The sequence below is a fragment of the Amblyomma mixtum genome, chromosome 3 (genome assembly GCF_055824585.1).
Source record: "Amblyomma mixtum isolate Tamu chromosome 3, ASM5582458v1, whole genome shotgun sequence".
Taxonomy (NCBI): domain Eukaryota; kingdom Metazoa; phylum Arthropoda; class Arachnida; order Ixodida; family Ixodidae; genus Amblyomma; species Amblyomma mixtum.
In genome coordinates, this window is record NC_143014.1 from 315,432,710 (window position 1) to 315,449,417 (window position 16,708).

The following is a 16,708-nucleotide window of genomic DNA, read 5'->3' on the forward strand; positions in this document are numbered from 1 at the left end:
TGTGATGGAAGACTGATTCTAGAAAAAAAATTTTGAACTGCGGAGCAAACATTCCCGTTGGTACGTTCAAACGTAGAAGCGCCAAGGAACAGAATAACCACCGAAGACAGGCGCAAACTATGTTTTCGAAGAGAACTTCTAACAGACTCCTCCTTAGCGATGAGTAGCTATGTCATAACAAAAATGATCTGCTGTTTCTGGCTCTGCAAAATATGGTCACAATGTGGAGATCGCGAGACCAGGTCTGTAGCGGTAAAAATCTAGTTTTGGCACACGGCAACATGATCGCGTGCAGGAAACTTAAAGTTTGCGAAATCGCCAAGCATTGCTCCAAGGGAGCCGAAGGTGCTGAACATCATTCAAGGAAGTGTGCGCTGATGCGCCAAATTCTGACATTAATGTGTATGTACGAACCCGTGCCGCCGTGATGAACGCACGGGTTGGAAGAGGGTCAGCGATTGGAGCACTCAGGGCTGCCTTTGCTAAAGCATCAGCTGGTTCAATGAAATGAAGGCCCTGTGTCCAGGGGCCTTTATTCGAAATAGCCGAAAATTTGTTGGGCCACTGCGCCGATAGTAATTGTGTTTTTGACATTCTATTAAAATTGTATGAACGGTGGGCTACACGCCTGTCAGTAATTAAGGAACCTACCATATCTTAGAACGGGCTTCAAAAAGGGAAGAAAAAGTTAAAAAGTTAACTGTGCAATATTAGTAACCACCCTGCTAGTTAGCAAATCTTAGCTGTATTCTGATGTAATACACCGCTGACAATGCTATGCCAAAAAAGTGCTCTTCTAACACAAAAGGCCTATTTTTAAAAATGCTGCCAATCCATAGATGAAACACCCTGTATGCTGTATACGCGGTTTTGGTTCTTGTTTCTATTTAGTGAACTGACAAGTCTTGTCTTGGTAGGTGTTCACTTTGTAAATGGCTGCTATACGTGCCATGTGACTGGAGGGTATAAATTTATACATTGGTGTCCTCGTATAAAAAAGGTCTTTTCGTTGGTTGGTTGACCTCAAATAAAATGGCACAGACCCACTACGGGGCTGATCAAAAAGAGAGTACCGCAAGCTAACTCCACTCATTGTCTGAAAAAAGCATTCTGAGGACAGTCACGTCGAAAGAACATTCAAAGTTACGGTGACCGACATCGTCAACGCGCGCGCCACGGAGAACCGCCCCTCTGGAATCAGTCTTATCTCTAGCAACCAACTTCAGATATTTTCTTGTTCACTTATTAAACAATTACTTCAGAAATCTGAAACTTTTAGCTGTGATTTCGAAAATTTTTATTTGCTTTTTATTGCTGTGACATAGTGTAGTTCGTGCTCTATTGTAGGCTTTGTAAATTCGAATCAGTGATACAATCATTCCATGCTTTTTATTCCTCCATACTTTTCTTACAAAATAAAGTGCAAGCTCACAGACATCTGCATAACGACTGTTTTCCTCTGAATCGAGGTTAGACTTCCAATTAAAACGCATGAATGGTGGTGAGTCCAATGCAGGCTGCTTGTGTAGATCATCATATGCGATCATTGTAAACAGCTGTGCTCCATATTAGAAAAGTGTAAAGTTGTCACTGCCTTGCTTTTGCACATGCGCGACGCTATTAAAGCTCGATTGACTGACATATCAGCATTGCAAATGGCACGGTTGAATTGCAAAATGTTAGCCTATCCGATAGTACGAGGTCTCTGTTGATAAGGTGGACTGCTGAGCTCTTAGTACGCGATTAGTTAAACACAGCAGCCGAGAGAAATGAAGACCAAGAAGTAACACAAACACGTCGAGGACAATGCTGCTCTCGCATCATCCTCATCGTGTGCGTTACTTGCTCTTTATTTCACTCTGCTGCTATTAATTGGTCGGTGTTGATAGCTGCAGCATTAACTGTTGTTGTTGTTCGGGGCTATTTATTGGTAAGAAAAATGCAAAATAAAAATAAACATGGAACAAACAGACGTTGCTAGCCGTGGCATCTGCCATCGAAACCTGAAGCACCTGAGTTGTGGCTAGCGGGAATAAAAGGACAGGGACAGGAAAAGAAACGGGGGAGCGATAGAAAGGATAGGGGTAGGGCGGCAATAGAGAGTTATAGCATATTGTTACCGTCTTTGCGTGAACATCTACCGTGTGACCGGACGCCGGACTTTACGATTAGAACTGCGCACGCTGGATGACGTTTTAGCATACCGTCTCTGCTGTAACAAGTTACGGTAAGGAGAAAGTGAGTAATGATGATGGCAGACGCGCCGGCATTAATTACAAACAAAAATACACATGCATTACAAGCATTTCTTTGCAGTGAGATGCTACATGCTATTTCATTATCTTTTTCTCTGCATATAAAGACATGTACACTACTTTTGCGGTAACGGCCGGCTCAGCGGCTCTAAAAGTAGGGTCCCTACTAAAAGTACCCTGACCAGTAGACAAGTTTACTGCACAGAACGCACTAAGCTTGCGTACGCTGCGCTTACTGCGTTGCGAATTCTGTGGGAAAACGTAGCTACAACACATTCTGTTTGCAGCGCGCAGGGTCACTTCTTTGAATGTTTGGATGCACGCTTTTAATGTAAACATATTGGCGCCATCTGGTGACAGTAAGTGAAAGAGCTTGAACTCTGAACTGGAGAAACTTTTTTTTTCGGAATTTAGTTGTGATAATGACAAGCTTTATCGGAATGTTTTTGTTTTTCAAGGAAGAAAAGTATGAAAATAGTGGAAACTGTTAGAGCTGGCACAAAAACTACAGTTGTCGTTGCTGTACTTTGGCTACGTAGGCGAATAGCTAGGCTTAACCACTCGAAAATCGCTGAAATATCTCAACAACATGGGCTAGTTATCATTTAAACCTCGACGTATGAGTGAGTCCATGCGAATCAAGAGCGAATGCCTTCACTTGTAGCAAGAAATGGAGCCGAAGAATGCGGCGGCGCTGCTGCATTTGGTGCGAAGCAGCCGTGCAGGGCGCCGCCATGTTTGTTTACGAGCGAATGCTAGCTCTCTCCGCAGCGATATAAGAGATTCCGTAAAGTGCTAGCGGCCCGGTAAAGGGCGCGCATGCGCAGATGTCGCTAGCGGAGCCCAGTAAACAGTAGCACGGTAACAGTAGCACGGTAACAACAGTAACACGGTAACAATTTGCTGTAACTCTCTAATATACGCTATGTACAAATACAGGATACACAACACTCAGACGCCTTTGGTCATAACAAGAAAATGAACAGATTGCAAAGTTGTTGTAATGACCTTCGCAAAAAATTTTAATGCTACAGTGTTACATGGGCACTCCAACATCATCGCCTAGACCCTTTCTGGGTCAGTTTTTGGATCATGTGCAAAAATGGTGTCTGCTACATGGCCCAACCATCTGCATACATCTGGTCGCACACACTCAGCAAGATGTGAGTTAGTGACATACTAGTCAAAATCACGAAGAAGAAATGGACTTGAGCAGGCCATGTAATGTGAAGGCTAGATAGTCGCTGGTCCTTAAGGGTAGCAGAGTGCATTCCAGGAGAAGGCAAGCGTAGAGGGTGCCTACAGGAAGTTAGGTGCATGGATGAGATTAAGAAGTTTGCAGGCATTGGTTGGCCGCAACTGGCAAAGGGCAGGGTTAATTGGAGAGACTTGGGAGAGGCCTTTGCCCTGCAGTGGGCGTAGTCAGGCTGAAGATGATGACTCAGCATGACCTTGCACACAACCATTAACTTATGATCACGACTGACATGCGCGATCGCGAAGCTCGGATCGCAGTCGACTCGATCGGGATCGAGTAAAGTCGCTATTAAACGTTTCCATGCTGCAGCAAAGCGAATCCTAATCGAACTTGACAGTTCATTCAAACGACTTATTGCGACACACGTGTCATGTAAGGTTAATTCATCGCTGGATATTGGACATTCAATATCACCTTTCACTTCAGCACAATGAATAAAACAAAAATAAGTGCATCAAAGCAATTACGCCTCTAAGCTTGAAGTATGAGGTGCCTCAAGTGTAGTGTAAGTCAAGTTCACACAAGCAATTCCGAGTACACTTCTGAAAACGTTAGAGGGCACTGTGGAAACCGCACAGGAGTAATGCGAAAGCACTAACGCCTCCTCGCCGCCTGTAATTGCTCCGCTTTGCCTCTATGTCGATTGTGACGTCGCGTCTGACAACCGAATCACATATTTCACCTTAAACCACAGTTAATGCAGATTACATTTCGAATTATTTCGCATTTCATTCACATTTATTTATTTACACATAATTCACTTAATTCACAATTTTTACACAATTATTTCACAAATAATCCATTTAATTTATCACCTGTCATTTATTCGGATTTGAATCATTTATTCCACACTTGTTTCACAATTGATTTACTTTATTCACCTTTAATTCATTACATTGTATCATTTAGTCACACTATACACACATTCATCCAACTTAATTTATAATTCATTTTAATTCACTCAAATCACCTTATTTCATCTTGATTTATTACTGGCGTTTCTGTGATTTGTCATTATTGATTAGATTTCCATTAACTTCAAAGACCCTGTCGTTTCACCTCGGTATTCTTTTCTGACTCAAATTTCGCGCCGTGCGTTAGCTCCGCCCACCTTTCCGGTCACGAAGGGGCAGGGCTGCCAGCCTCCAGAGCCGCTTCTCACCCAATTTGCAACCAAAAATTCCCTAGATTTCCCTAGATATCAAAAATATTGTTCAATTGTGAAAAATTGTATATTTGTGCGTAGTTCAGTAGCAACTTTTATCATGCAGCTACCCTTTTACCGAAGTTTTTAGCAAATTACCTGTAAATTTGAAATGAAGGCTCTAAAATGAAGAACTTCTACTTGAAGCTACCAGATAAACCGTAGCATTCTTCAGAAATTACAAATTATAGGCGCTATATCGTGTATGTGTTTTTTTTTTTTCACTGTACGCAAGGTATTAAACATGCATCGCCATGTGGAATGAACTGAATTTTTTCCCCCATATTTTGTCGGTTCAGGCTTCAGCCAGAGGATACCATGTACAAAATGCCTGGAGGTCGCTTGAGGAGTGTACGGAAACTGCGATATTAAAGCTGTTTGTTCGTTTGCTGGAATTGCTGTAGTGGTTCGCTGGCGTAACAGTTAGACTCAGTTACTCACTTTATTCGTTGTGGTGGAACTGGGAATCATGGTTTATGGTTTTGGGGCGTCTAACATCCCAAAGCCACCCAGGCTATGAGGGATGAAATAGTGAAGGGCTTCGGAAATTTTGATCACCTGGTGCTCTTTGACGCGCACTCACATAGCGCAGCACACAGGCCTCTAGAATTTCGCCTCCAACGAAATTCGACCGCCGAGGTCGGGATCGAAGCCTCGTCTTTCGGGTCAGCAGCCGAGCGCCATAACCGCTGAGCCACCACGGCGAGTCAACTGGGAATTGTTCCCCTCGTTAGACTAGCTAAGATTTTAAACACGGCGCTCCTTTATAAAAAAAATAGCGCCCTTGTTCTTTCCTAGTTATAAAATAAAACATACAGATATGCTTACTAAATAGGAATTCCATGTCGTGCAGCGAGCTTTAAATACAGCGTGAGGAAGGGGCGCGCGTGTTGAGGGACGACGGTGGCGCGCCAGAACAAAGCAGCGGGTGCCACTGGCCACGTCAGGGATCGTACACGCCCGACTACGTCCGCGTAAAGGCTAGCGCACATGCATGCAAGCGACTGAAAATTGAGCAGTGCAACGCGGCGAAAAGTTTATAACTTTTGGAACATCGCCGATCTGACTGCTGGAGCCGCCGCGGTGGCTCTAAACAGCTTTTGCACCGCAGCCGTTTTCACTTGCATGTGAAACAGGTTTTGCTCGAGCGGGCGGCAGTGTTGTGCGGGCCTCTGTCAGTTGTAGAGAAAAAACAACGAAAAGCTTGTGGTGGTGGTGGAAAACGTTTATTTGCACTATTTTACAATATTTTTTTGCGGCTTCAGATGGAGTCTTCAATCTTATCATGAACTGTCTTTCCAATTTGAGAGAGAAGAAAAAGAACTTTCCGAGCAAGTGAACTTTGCCTAGATTATACAGAAAATTCCTTTTCCCCTAAACAACGACGAAATTCTCTAGATTTAGGGAAAAATCCCTAAGGTTGGCAGCACTGCGTAGGGGCGTCACATGGTACGCCACTTTTGGCGATTCAAATTTCACGCCACACGAGCCCCGAAAACGCCTACTTTTGGTCGCTTTTCGTTGCGGAAGCAACAGTACTCTAGGTGTGAGCGATTTCACGGATCCCTGGAGAGCCACAATTGCAAATACGCGAGGAGCGAGTGTAAGAGAGTGACTGAGTACTTTCCTTTCCTCAAATACGATTTTCATTTTCTTCATTATGGACCATCTTTCTTCTTTCACTCCCACTTCCCCCCTTCCTGTGCGGTGCGATTCAGGCGTCCTCCAAGATGACAGATTAGTGTCCTCAAAAAGTGTTGCGTTCAAAGGGCAAGGCATCGCGGCGAACGGGCGATGGCGTTCCAAGGACTCCCTGGCAGCGCTACAACACGCTGTCGCGTTCCACTCGTAAAGGCGAAGCTTAATCGTCATTAATTAGCAAATAATTAGAGTGGTAATTATTAAGTAATTATACATCAATTCGTAATTTGTCTTTACTTAGTAATTAGACTTAATTGTGTGTGACGTCATCCAGCGGTGACGTCACCAGTGCCACAGAGGCAGTCATAGTGGTGCGGAAAACGCTTTCGCCTCTACGCACAAAATGCATTCTGAGATGCCGCCGCCCCTGCGATTGCCGCGCCGTATGCTTCCGCAATTCTACTCGGAATGGCCATTGGTCAAACCACAGCCAATTTTTTCGCTCTAATTAATTAACTAACGACCCGATTGGCCCCAAATATTTTGCCCGCCATCCTCACATCACCCCTCTGAAATCATAAGCACTTTTTAGGCGATATCTTATAGTCCCATGCAACTGCTGCCGAACGGTTCTGTGGACAAAAACCCGCCGACATAGTCTACTAATTCTTTCGCATTAATAAAAGTAGCAAACTGGATCTCACAGTACACGGTAGACGCTTTGTTGGTCATGTGGCGCTGTTTGAGTTGAGGATTTTCTATGAACAGTGCAAGGCCGGCAAGTTTGTGTCCTGCCAAGGAAATTTTTAGACAAAAGTGCTCTCTCAGATTAAGACAGGCTTCGCCACGAAAAACACAGCCAACGTTTAGTTACCGACAGTTACCAATGCCACACTAGCCGGACCAGCCCGCGAACGCTGCGTGGTGGCACCACTGATGTCCACTAGGTGGCTGGATGCCGCATTCCCGCTTTACGAGACGAGCGCAAGTGAAGCCACCGAAAGTTGGACGGCTTGTCCTGAAGTCGGGTGTCTGCTGTGTGTTTCAATGCAAAAAGTCGCGTCTTTCGCCCTTTCGTTCTCAGTTTTTTGGGCTCTTCTCGTGTAATGTCTGCTGCTATATTAGGGACCCTATAGTCGGATACAACTTAAGTCTGCAGTGAAGCTCCGCCCCTACTGATCACTTATTTTCACACTACCAGATTATACCAGTCCATAGCTTGTACCGATATTACTTAGCAACCAGATACAAGAAATCCCTAAAATATAATAATCGAGCCTTTCTAGACTTGACCTACCTCACTCAAACTGTACCGGCTTATACCCTGCGCAATACAGAAAAATGGTTTATTCCTTTTTGTCGCACCAACTACGGCAATCAGATGCTACGTTACAATATGCCACACTTATTAAACAAATTACAGTCCATGAATATCGATATTTCGAAAAGCAGCTTGCGCGAAATTAAAGCTGCCTTTAAATAAGCTACAAAACGTTGTTAAGTATATTCTTTTTTTTATGATGTATAAAATGTGTTGTATGTATAACTGTGTCTGTGTAAAAAGTTTTTGTCTCTAGCGTTTGACCATCTTCCGATGTTTGTTGCTGTATGCCATGTAAAGGGGGGTCCGGGGGTCCCTCAAGTGATCTGCGATCACTTTTTACCCGGACCTACCCACATCTATGATGTAAAATAAACAAACTTCAAACTTCAAACATTAAGCCTCTGCGCACATAATTCCTCCACGACAAAAAAGTAGTCCGCTGCTTAAACGTTTCTTATTACCTAAACAAGAAGCTTATAACAAGAAAAAGAATTATGAGCTCTATTATTTCGATACGTGGTTTGTTTGATATAGTCAAACATTGCAAAGCTGATTTCGGTTACAGTTGCGATTGGCCAGCGGAGTAATACAGAATGCCGCAGACCGCAGCCCAGTGTTAGCTATATGAAAAGAACAAGCAAGCTGAACGCGAGAAATATGAGCATTGTGTGCGGAACCCTGTAATTTCTGTGAAAGCGAAGAAAACAGGCATGCAAGTCTCACCCTGCCTCAGCAAAGCGTACGCGCATTAAACACTATATCTAGGAAAATCTAGGGAATTTTGGTTGCAAATTGGGTGAGAAGCGGCTCTGGAGGCTGGCAGCCCTGCCCCTTCGTAACCGGAAAGGTGGGCGGAGCTAACGCGCGGCGCGAAATTTGAGTCAGAAAAGAATACCGAGGTGAAACGACAGGGTCATTGAAGTTAATGGAAATCTAATCAATAATGGCAAATCACAGAAACGCCAGTAATAAATCAAGATGAAATAAGGTGATTTGAGTGAATTAAAATGAATTATAAATTAAGTTGGATGAATGTGTGTATAGTGTGACTTAATGATACAATGTAATGAATTAAAGGTGAATAAAGTAAATCAATTGTGAAAGAAGTGTGGAATAAATGATTCAAATCCGAATGACATAGGTGATAAATTAAATGGATTATTTGTGAAATAATTGTGCAAAAATTGTGAATTAAGTGAATTATGTGTAAATAAATAAATGTGAATTAAATGCGAATTAATTCAAAATGTAATCTGCATTAACTGTGGTTTAAGGTGAAATATGTGATTCGGTTGTCAGACGCGACGTCACAATCGACATAGAGGCAAAGCGGAGCAATTACAGGCGGCGAGGAGGCGTTAGTGCTTTCGCATTACTCCTGTGCGGTTTCCACAGTGCCCTCTAACGTTTTCAGAAGTGTACTCGGAATTGCTTGTGTGAACTTGACTTACACTACACTTGAGGCACCTCATACTTCAAGCTTAGAGGCGTAATTGCTTTGATGCACTTATTTTTGTTTTATTCATTGTGTTGAAGTGAAAGAGAAAAGTGATATTGAATGTCCAATATCCAGCGATGAATTAACCTTACATGACACGTGTGTCGCAATAAGTCGTTTGAATGAACTGTCAAGTTCGATTAGGATTCGCTTTGCTGCAGCATGGAAACGTTTAATAGCGATTTTACTCGATCCCGATCGAGTCGACTGCGATCCGAGCTTCGCGATCGCGCATGTCAGCCGTGATCATAAGTTAATGGTTGTGTGCAAGGTCATGCTGAGTCATCATCTTCAGCCTGACTACGCCCACTGCAGGGCAAAGGCCTCTCCCAAGTCTCTCCAATTAACCCTGCCCTTTGCCAGTTGCGGCCAACCAATGCCCGCAAACTTCTTAATCTCATCCGTGCACCTAACTTCCTGCAGGCACCCTCCACGTTTACCTTCTCTTGGAATGCACTCTGCTACCCTTAAGGACCAGCGACTATCTAGCCTTCACATTACATGGCCTGCTCAAGTCCATTTCTTCTTCTTGATTTTGACTAGTATTGCACTAACTCGCATCATGCTGAGTGTGTGCGACCAGATGTATGCAGATGGTTGGGCCATGTAGCAGACACCATTCTTGGACATGATCCAAAAACTGACCCAGAAAGGGTCTAGGCGATGATGTTGGAGTGCCCATGTAACACTGTAGCATTAAAATTTTTTGCGAAGGTCATTACAACAACTTTGCAATCTGTTCATTTTCTTGTTATGACCAAAGGCGTCTGAAGGCTGGTTCACATGCAAGCGACTGAGCGATTGAGCGGCGCGTCGCAGCGAAAATTTCCAACTTGTTGAAACCTCGCCGCTCGTCGCTGCGACGACTCAAAACAGGTTTTTCCGTCGCGGCGGCAGGATTCGCTAGCACATTCGCTTGCATGTGAAACAGGATTGAGTGTTGTGTATCCTGTATTTGTACATAGCGTAAATTAGAGAGTTACAGCAAATTGTTACTGTGTTTATGCTACTGTTTACTGGGCTCCGCTGCGACATCTGCGCATGCGCGCCCATTACCGGGCCGCTAGCACTTTACGGAATCTCTGATATCGCTGCGGAGAGAGCTAGCATTCGCTCGTAAACAAACATGGCGGCGCCCTGCACGGCTGCTTCGCACCAAATGCAGCAGCGCCGCCGCATTCTTCGGCTCCATTTCTTGCTACAAATGAAGGCATTCGCTCTTGATTCGCATGGTCTCACTCATACGTCGAGGTTTAAATGATAACTAGCCCATGTTGTTGAGATATTTCAGCGATTTTCGAGTGGTTAAGCCTAGCTATAGGTGGTGTCCAATCTGAACGAGCCGCAAGGCATGCTGGGTACTCCGACTTCCGGGTCTTTCGGCGAGATGCGTGTGTACGGCGCTCTGCTTGAAATGCGGATTTACCAAGCTTAAATTCGCTCTTAATAAGTTAATACGCGCGAATGAAGTCGTAAAAAAGGTCAGCATGCATTACGTGCATTATCATGCCCACGCTCGACGTTCCGTATTGGAATTGCGGGCGGAAAAGCGTTGTAAGTGCGAACGTTTCGGCATGCGTCGTCTGTTCGTGCTGAAGTTTAGGACGCTTCATTCACTCACTGAAAAGTCCGCTTCTTGTTACGGTTATCATATGGCTGCTACATAGTTCTCTAATATATATTAGAGTACATATTTCCTAGAGGTTTCGCGCTTCCAGGCGCTGAATATATGGACTACCAGCAACCGCAGCCTAGCATTACGTACGAGCGCACTGGTGCGTACATTGTAGCAGGGTGGCTACGACGGCAAGGAGCTTGAACCGTGCAAATCCGCGGTGGACTTTCGGTACTTTTTCTATACACGCCGCGGTGGCCTAGCGGTTAGGGCGCTCGGCTACAAAGTCGGAGGACCCGATCCGAGACGCGGCGGCCGCGTTTCCGATGGAGGCGAAGCGCGAAAGGCTCCCGTGCGCTGCGCGATGTCAGCGCACGTTAAAGAACTCCCGGTGGTTCCAATTAATATGGAGGCCTCTACTACGGCGTCCCTGATTGCCCACGTGTCGCTCCTCCTCTCAAAAGTCTGTGAACTTATCAATGTTTTAAAGGGGCACAATCTGTTTTAGTAGTAGTAAAAGACTTTTAATCGACCATAATTTACAGGCCGAGCATTTCGACCGCCTGGGCGACCAGAAGCCGCTGTTCTTCTTCCCCTTCAGCGCCAAGCCAGTCGAGCCAGGTGGTGATGGATAGAGAGGGTGGGGGGAAGGAACCCGACTGCTGAGCAGCCGGGCAATAGAAGAGGCAATGGGCCAGGTCCGCATAGATACAGGGGCAGTTGGGACAGGAAGGATCCGATCGATAGCGATAGAGGAAGAGGCGGGACGGGGTGATAACTGCATTCATCTGAATGTGCCGAAGAAGGCGAGACTCCGGCACCGTGAGTGATGGATGAGGGGGAGGGTAAAGGCGTTTGTCGAGGCGGAGCTCAAGGTAGACCTCTTTTATGGTGCGGCGAAGGGTGAGTCTCCCACCATCCTCCGAGGGCTTGGGCCAGGGGATCAACGGTGCCCGGAAAAGTGTGTCGCGGGCGAGCTGATGGGCCAGCTCAGTGCCGTCAATCCCTGAATGCCCAGGGACCCAGCGGAGGAAAACGATGGAAGGCTGCAGTGCGGAGACCGCTCGTTCGACCTCCTGTTGGAGAGAAGGGGTCAGGGTGCGTTTCTGTATGTGGTGTAGAGCGGCTTGTGAGTCCGAATAGACTGTGTACTCTTGGAGAGAGGGAAGAAGGGAAAATGACTGGAGGGCATGCGCAATGGCGAGGACCTCGAGGGACAATGCGTCTGGAGGGTGTAGATATGGCCCGCTGGTGTGGGTTTCAGGAGCAGGGAGGTGTGGATGGTACAGGGCGTAGCCGCAGGATTCTCGAGGAGCCACGAAGGAGGCATCCGTGTAAGCTACACCCTGGGTATCAAAGAGAGGGGAATGGTGCTGTGCGGCCGCATGACGACGTCCGGCGTGCAGGACGGGGGACATGTTGGTCGGGAGGGGAAGGATACGAAGATTGGGGGCGGTGGTGGGAATAGGAGAGGTAAACGGGGAGACTGGAATGGTGGCGCCGCCCTGGTTAGCTGGCTGCCTACCGCGCTCTGCTTTAACCTGCCCCTGGCCTGGTCCAGGGCCTCGCCCGCCCCTGGATTTACACTCCATCGCTTCAGGAAGGCTCCCGAAGCACGTGGAAACCATCGGCATCACGGCCCGCTGCCGAACTGGCCCTCCAAGCGTCTCCAAAACTGTGAAGCGGCGCGGCGCCTCGCTAAACCTAACGCGCCGCGCCTCCACCGCCGCAATGCAGCGTCTGACCAAGCCCCTGCAGCCCAGACCCACCGATGCCGCCACCGCGGGACCTGTTCCAACCACGTCGACATCTGTTTCTCAAACGGGTACGTTCAACGCCGCCCACGCAACCGAGCACATTCCTGCCGCACTGCACGCCTTGAGCGACGCTGGGAGCACCGGATCGACGGCCGCGGCGCAGCCGGCAGCGTTCGTCGTAGGCGCAGCGTCCACACCTAGCCAACTCCACGCTCTAAGGGACGCCAAGAGCTTCAGGGCCATAGACGCGTCGCAGCCGGCTGCGTTCGTCGCCGCCGCTGGAGCCGCTGCACCTACTCCAGCCAAAGGTCCCATTGACACCAAGAACCCCCGCCCGGCAACCGCGTCGCACACTGAGACTCCGGCTGAGGACTCAGACATGGACCTTACGACGTCCCCGCCAGACGACACTCCTTCCCAGGAAATCGGCTGGACCACCATCGGTGCCAACCGTAAGCCTGCCACCGCAGCCCGACCCCGCGCCGAGCTCATCACAGTTGCCATCCAGCTTCCCCCTGGAACCCTCACCCCCAAGCTACCTCTCTACGACGTACTCGCCGCAGTCGCCTCCGCTGCACAACTTTCCTCGAAAACCAGTGCCGACATCACCCTTCAGGCCAGGCCAGCCCAAAGCCTTGTGTTTCAAAAGACTCATTCTCCTCTCACCGCCCACCTCCTACTCTCTGTCACGCATCTTCAGCTTCATGGTAAGCCTGTCACCATCAAAACTTACACCCCCATCCTCCCATCTCATGCCTCGGCGTCAATCATAACGTCGGGGGCCACTTCACTCCTGATGACCTCATGCATGACCTGGAATCTTTCAAAACAGATATTCTCGCTGCTCGCATGATGGGATCCACTCAATCAGTGCTCATAACATTCGCTGGTACCGTCATCCCCCACTTTGTTTATTTCAAACGCGTTGCCTTCCGGTGCCGTCCTAATAAGCCTCCCACCTGCACCCGTTGTCTCACTCTAGGCCATCGCGCCCACCAATGCCCCCAGCACAGCGTTCCGGCCAAGTGCCGTCGCTGTGCTGCTCCTCTACCCGCTGACCCTTCCGCTCATGTGTGTGCCCAGCCCTGGTGCGTTCATTGCCAGGTGAACACCCACCCCTCCCTCGACCCCACTTGCCCCTTCATCCTTGCTAAGCAACGCGAGTGTGCCAAAGCTGCGTACCTCCGACGCCTAGCTTTGCGCCGGGCCACTCAACCCACCACCCCTTCCTCCTCCCCCGCCTCCTCCTCCTCCTCTAATCATGAATCTCCATCATGTCCGATCACGTCACCACCAGGCTCCTACGCCGCCATAGTTAAAGGATCTTCGGTGCCAGCGTCCCTCTGTTCCACTACACCACCATCTCCATCCTTGACTGACGAGAGCCGCTCCTTCGACCTCCGGCTCGCAATGCTGGAACGCCAGCAGCGAGAGCAGCAGCGCATTTCCCACGATCTACAACAGCAGATACATGCCTTGACTCAAACCCTCCAGACAACCACCTCCTCTCTCACCTCCCAGCTTAGCAAGCTAAATGAGCACATTGCCACGTTCACCACTCCTTCCTCCAGCGCCCAGGTCGCCCCTTTGGCTGACCTTGTAGAAACCACCACACAGGCACATCACACTCGCTTGGTTCAGCTGGAAACTTCGGTTCTCCAGATCCTTACCACCCTCCAAGCACAATCAAAGCAATTGGAATCCTTCGCATCTATGCTCCAATCCGTCCATGAGTCACTGCCCCCGGCAAAAAAGCAGGAACGCGTACCATCGCGTTCCTCTCCACTATCATAATGGCGTTTGGCGAGGACCTCGAGATTGTACAGTGGAACTGCCGAAATTTTTGCCACAATAAGACCCCCCCCCCTCCACCAGTATCTACTCACCCGCCCCTCCCTACCTCATTTTCTCCTTCTCCAGGAGACCCGGACGGCCCGCAATGTCCCAGGCTACCGCGCCTACCATGCCACTACGACCACCCCACTTGCGTCTATTTATGTATACGCAGTGACGTGCTCGTAGAGCAAATTGAGATCCCTTCCACCCTCCTTAAATATTTAGTTGGTGTGGTTTATTACCACCTTTCTTCCCGCATCTCACTCGTCCTTTTGTCTTTTTACAACCCCCCTGTCACTTCCTCTTTATTCTCTGCTCTGGGCAAATTCCTTCACTCTCTTTCTTCTACCTCCCATCTCCTCTTTGGTGGTGACTTTAATGCCCCTCGCACACTCTGGAGCTAGCCACAAACCCTCAAACCCGGCCGCCTCCTCCATTGTCTGGCCCAGGAACGCCACCTCACCCTTCTTAAGGCCGTTGTACGATCGTTTTTGGGCGGATCCGCCAGCGAGCGAACCGCTCGCTTTCGGCCTTCGCTCGGGCGTGGGGCGGAATGGGTGTTGTACGATCATTTTGGAGCTGGCGGACGAGGCGGATGGTTTAAAGCGTTCCGATTGGCGCACCCGGCATTGCCGTCTGTCCAATAGCATGCTCCTGTTGGCAACCCAGACGGCGCGAAAACGTGGTCTTTTTTTGCTCCTCGGCGACCGGCACTTAGGCTGAACTTAGGCGGCACTTAGGCTGAGCCATGGTGTGGTTTTTGAAGTTCTTGCTCTTGTACGCGGCTCTCGTCAGCTACCAGATGAGTAGCTCGGCTGTAGAGGTTTTGACTGCTTACATGGGCAACACAAACAGGGTGAACTGGCCATTAGTCGCGCAGTTCGTCGCTGCCGACGCAGTCATTCAGCAGCAGCGTAAGCGTAGGCGCAAGCCTATACGACGTTGCGTAGGGTTCACTGTGTTGCTGAATGATAGCAGTGATGTCGGGTGAATATGACTGTTATTATTTTCAACTGGTAACCGTCTGTGCAATCAAACACATGCTTTTAGTGAGTTTCCATTGTTTGCAGAAGCAAACCGACATCCTGAGTGGAGTACTTTAACACAGACATTGGCTGCCTACCTACAACATAACTGCAAGCAAAAAAATAATGGTGCATTTCATGACAATGGTTTGCTGGATTTGAGGATGGTGACCTTGTGGAACACACATCAAACATCTGAACAAGATGAAATTGCTGTGACTGAAATTTTATGATTCTGGTTCACATACCGCATACTCATGTATAGTAGGATAAAACTTAAAAGAAACAGCAGTTGTTAGCACTCGGTCATGGCCCGAGGCATCCTGTATTACTCCACTAACCAATAACAGTAAACAAAATAAGTTGTTCGATGTTTGACTTTATTAATCTATCCAGGTGTCAGAATTCTAGAGCTTATCATTTTTTCTTGTAATAAGCTTCTTATGGTAGTATACAATAAAAGTTTTAACAGCGGACCACTTTTTTTGGCGCGGAAGAATTTTGTGTGGCGGTCCAGATGGCAGAGCTTCACTGCAGACTTAAATTGAATCTGACTATAGTGTTCGGTATATCATTCTTCTTGTGTCCGTGTTCACTCCCGCCGCACTTCAACTCTATCCACATCATAGTATGTGTGGTCAAATGACATCAAACACGCCACTGTCTCTCATTAAAGAAAAGGTGTATGTGTATGTGTGTATTATGCGTGCATGAAAAAATCAGCATATTTTAGCATGTTACCATCAGATATGAATGCATCTATACATGAGGAAATTACAATGTTCCCAACCTTTACTAATATGGAAGATCAGTGTTAACTGCAGGTGTTTACAATATCACAGAAAAATGACGACGCAATAATACTGATTTCTTTTGATTTTTTTTCGTCATGTTTTTCACACCATTACAGAAATCGAAATAGAAATACTACTCAGTGGCTTCAAAGCGGATATGGTGTGCATCACTGTACTAAAGTGCACGCTTTTGTTCTGCAGTGACAGTGGGCAGGCCGCTTCCTTTTACCAGTGCTTCCTGAGGTGACATTGCAGTGAACATTGTGCAAACCAGTATGCAGCATAGTAAACAAGTGTGGAAAGTTCTGTTGAGAGCCAATCAATGTTGACATGCACAGAAACAAGGTGGCGTATTGTGCGTATGACCACAAAGCATTCTTAACTGTCCCATGAATTTAAAACAAAGTGGTTGCTCCGTATTTCAGAAAAGTATACATGTGCCAACCTCATTAATCCATACATAATTAGATAAGAGAGTAAGTACACTGGCCTAGAGGTTAA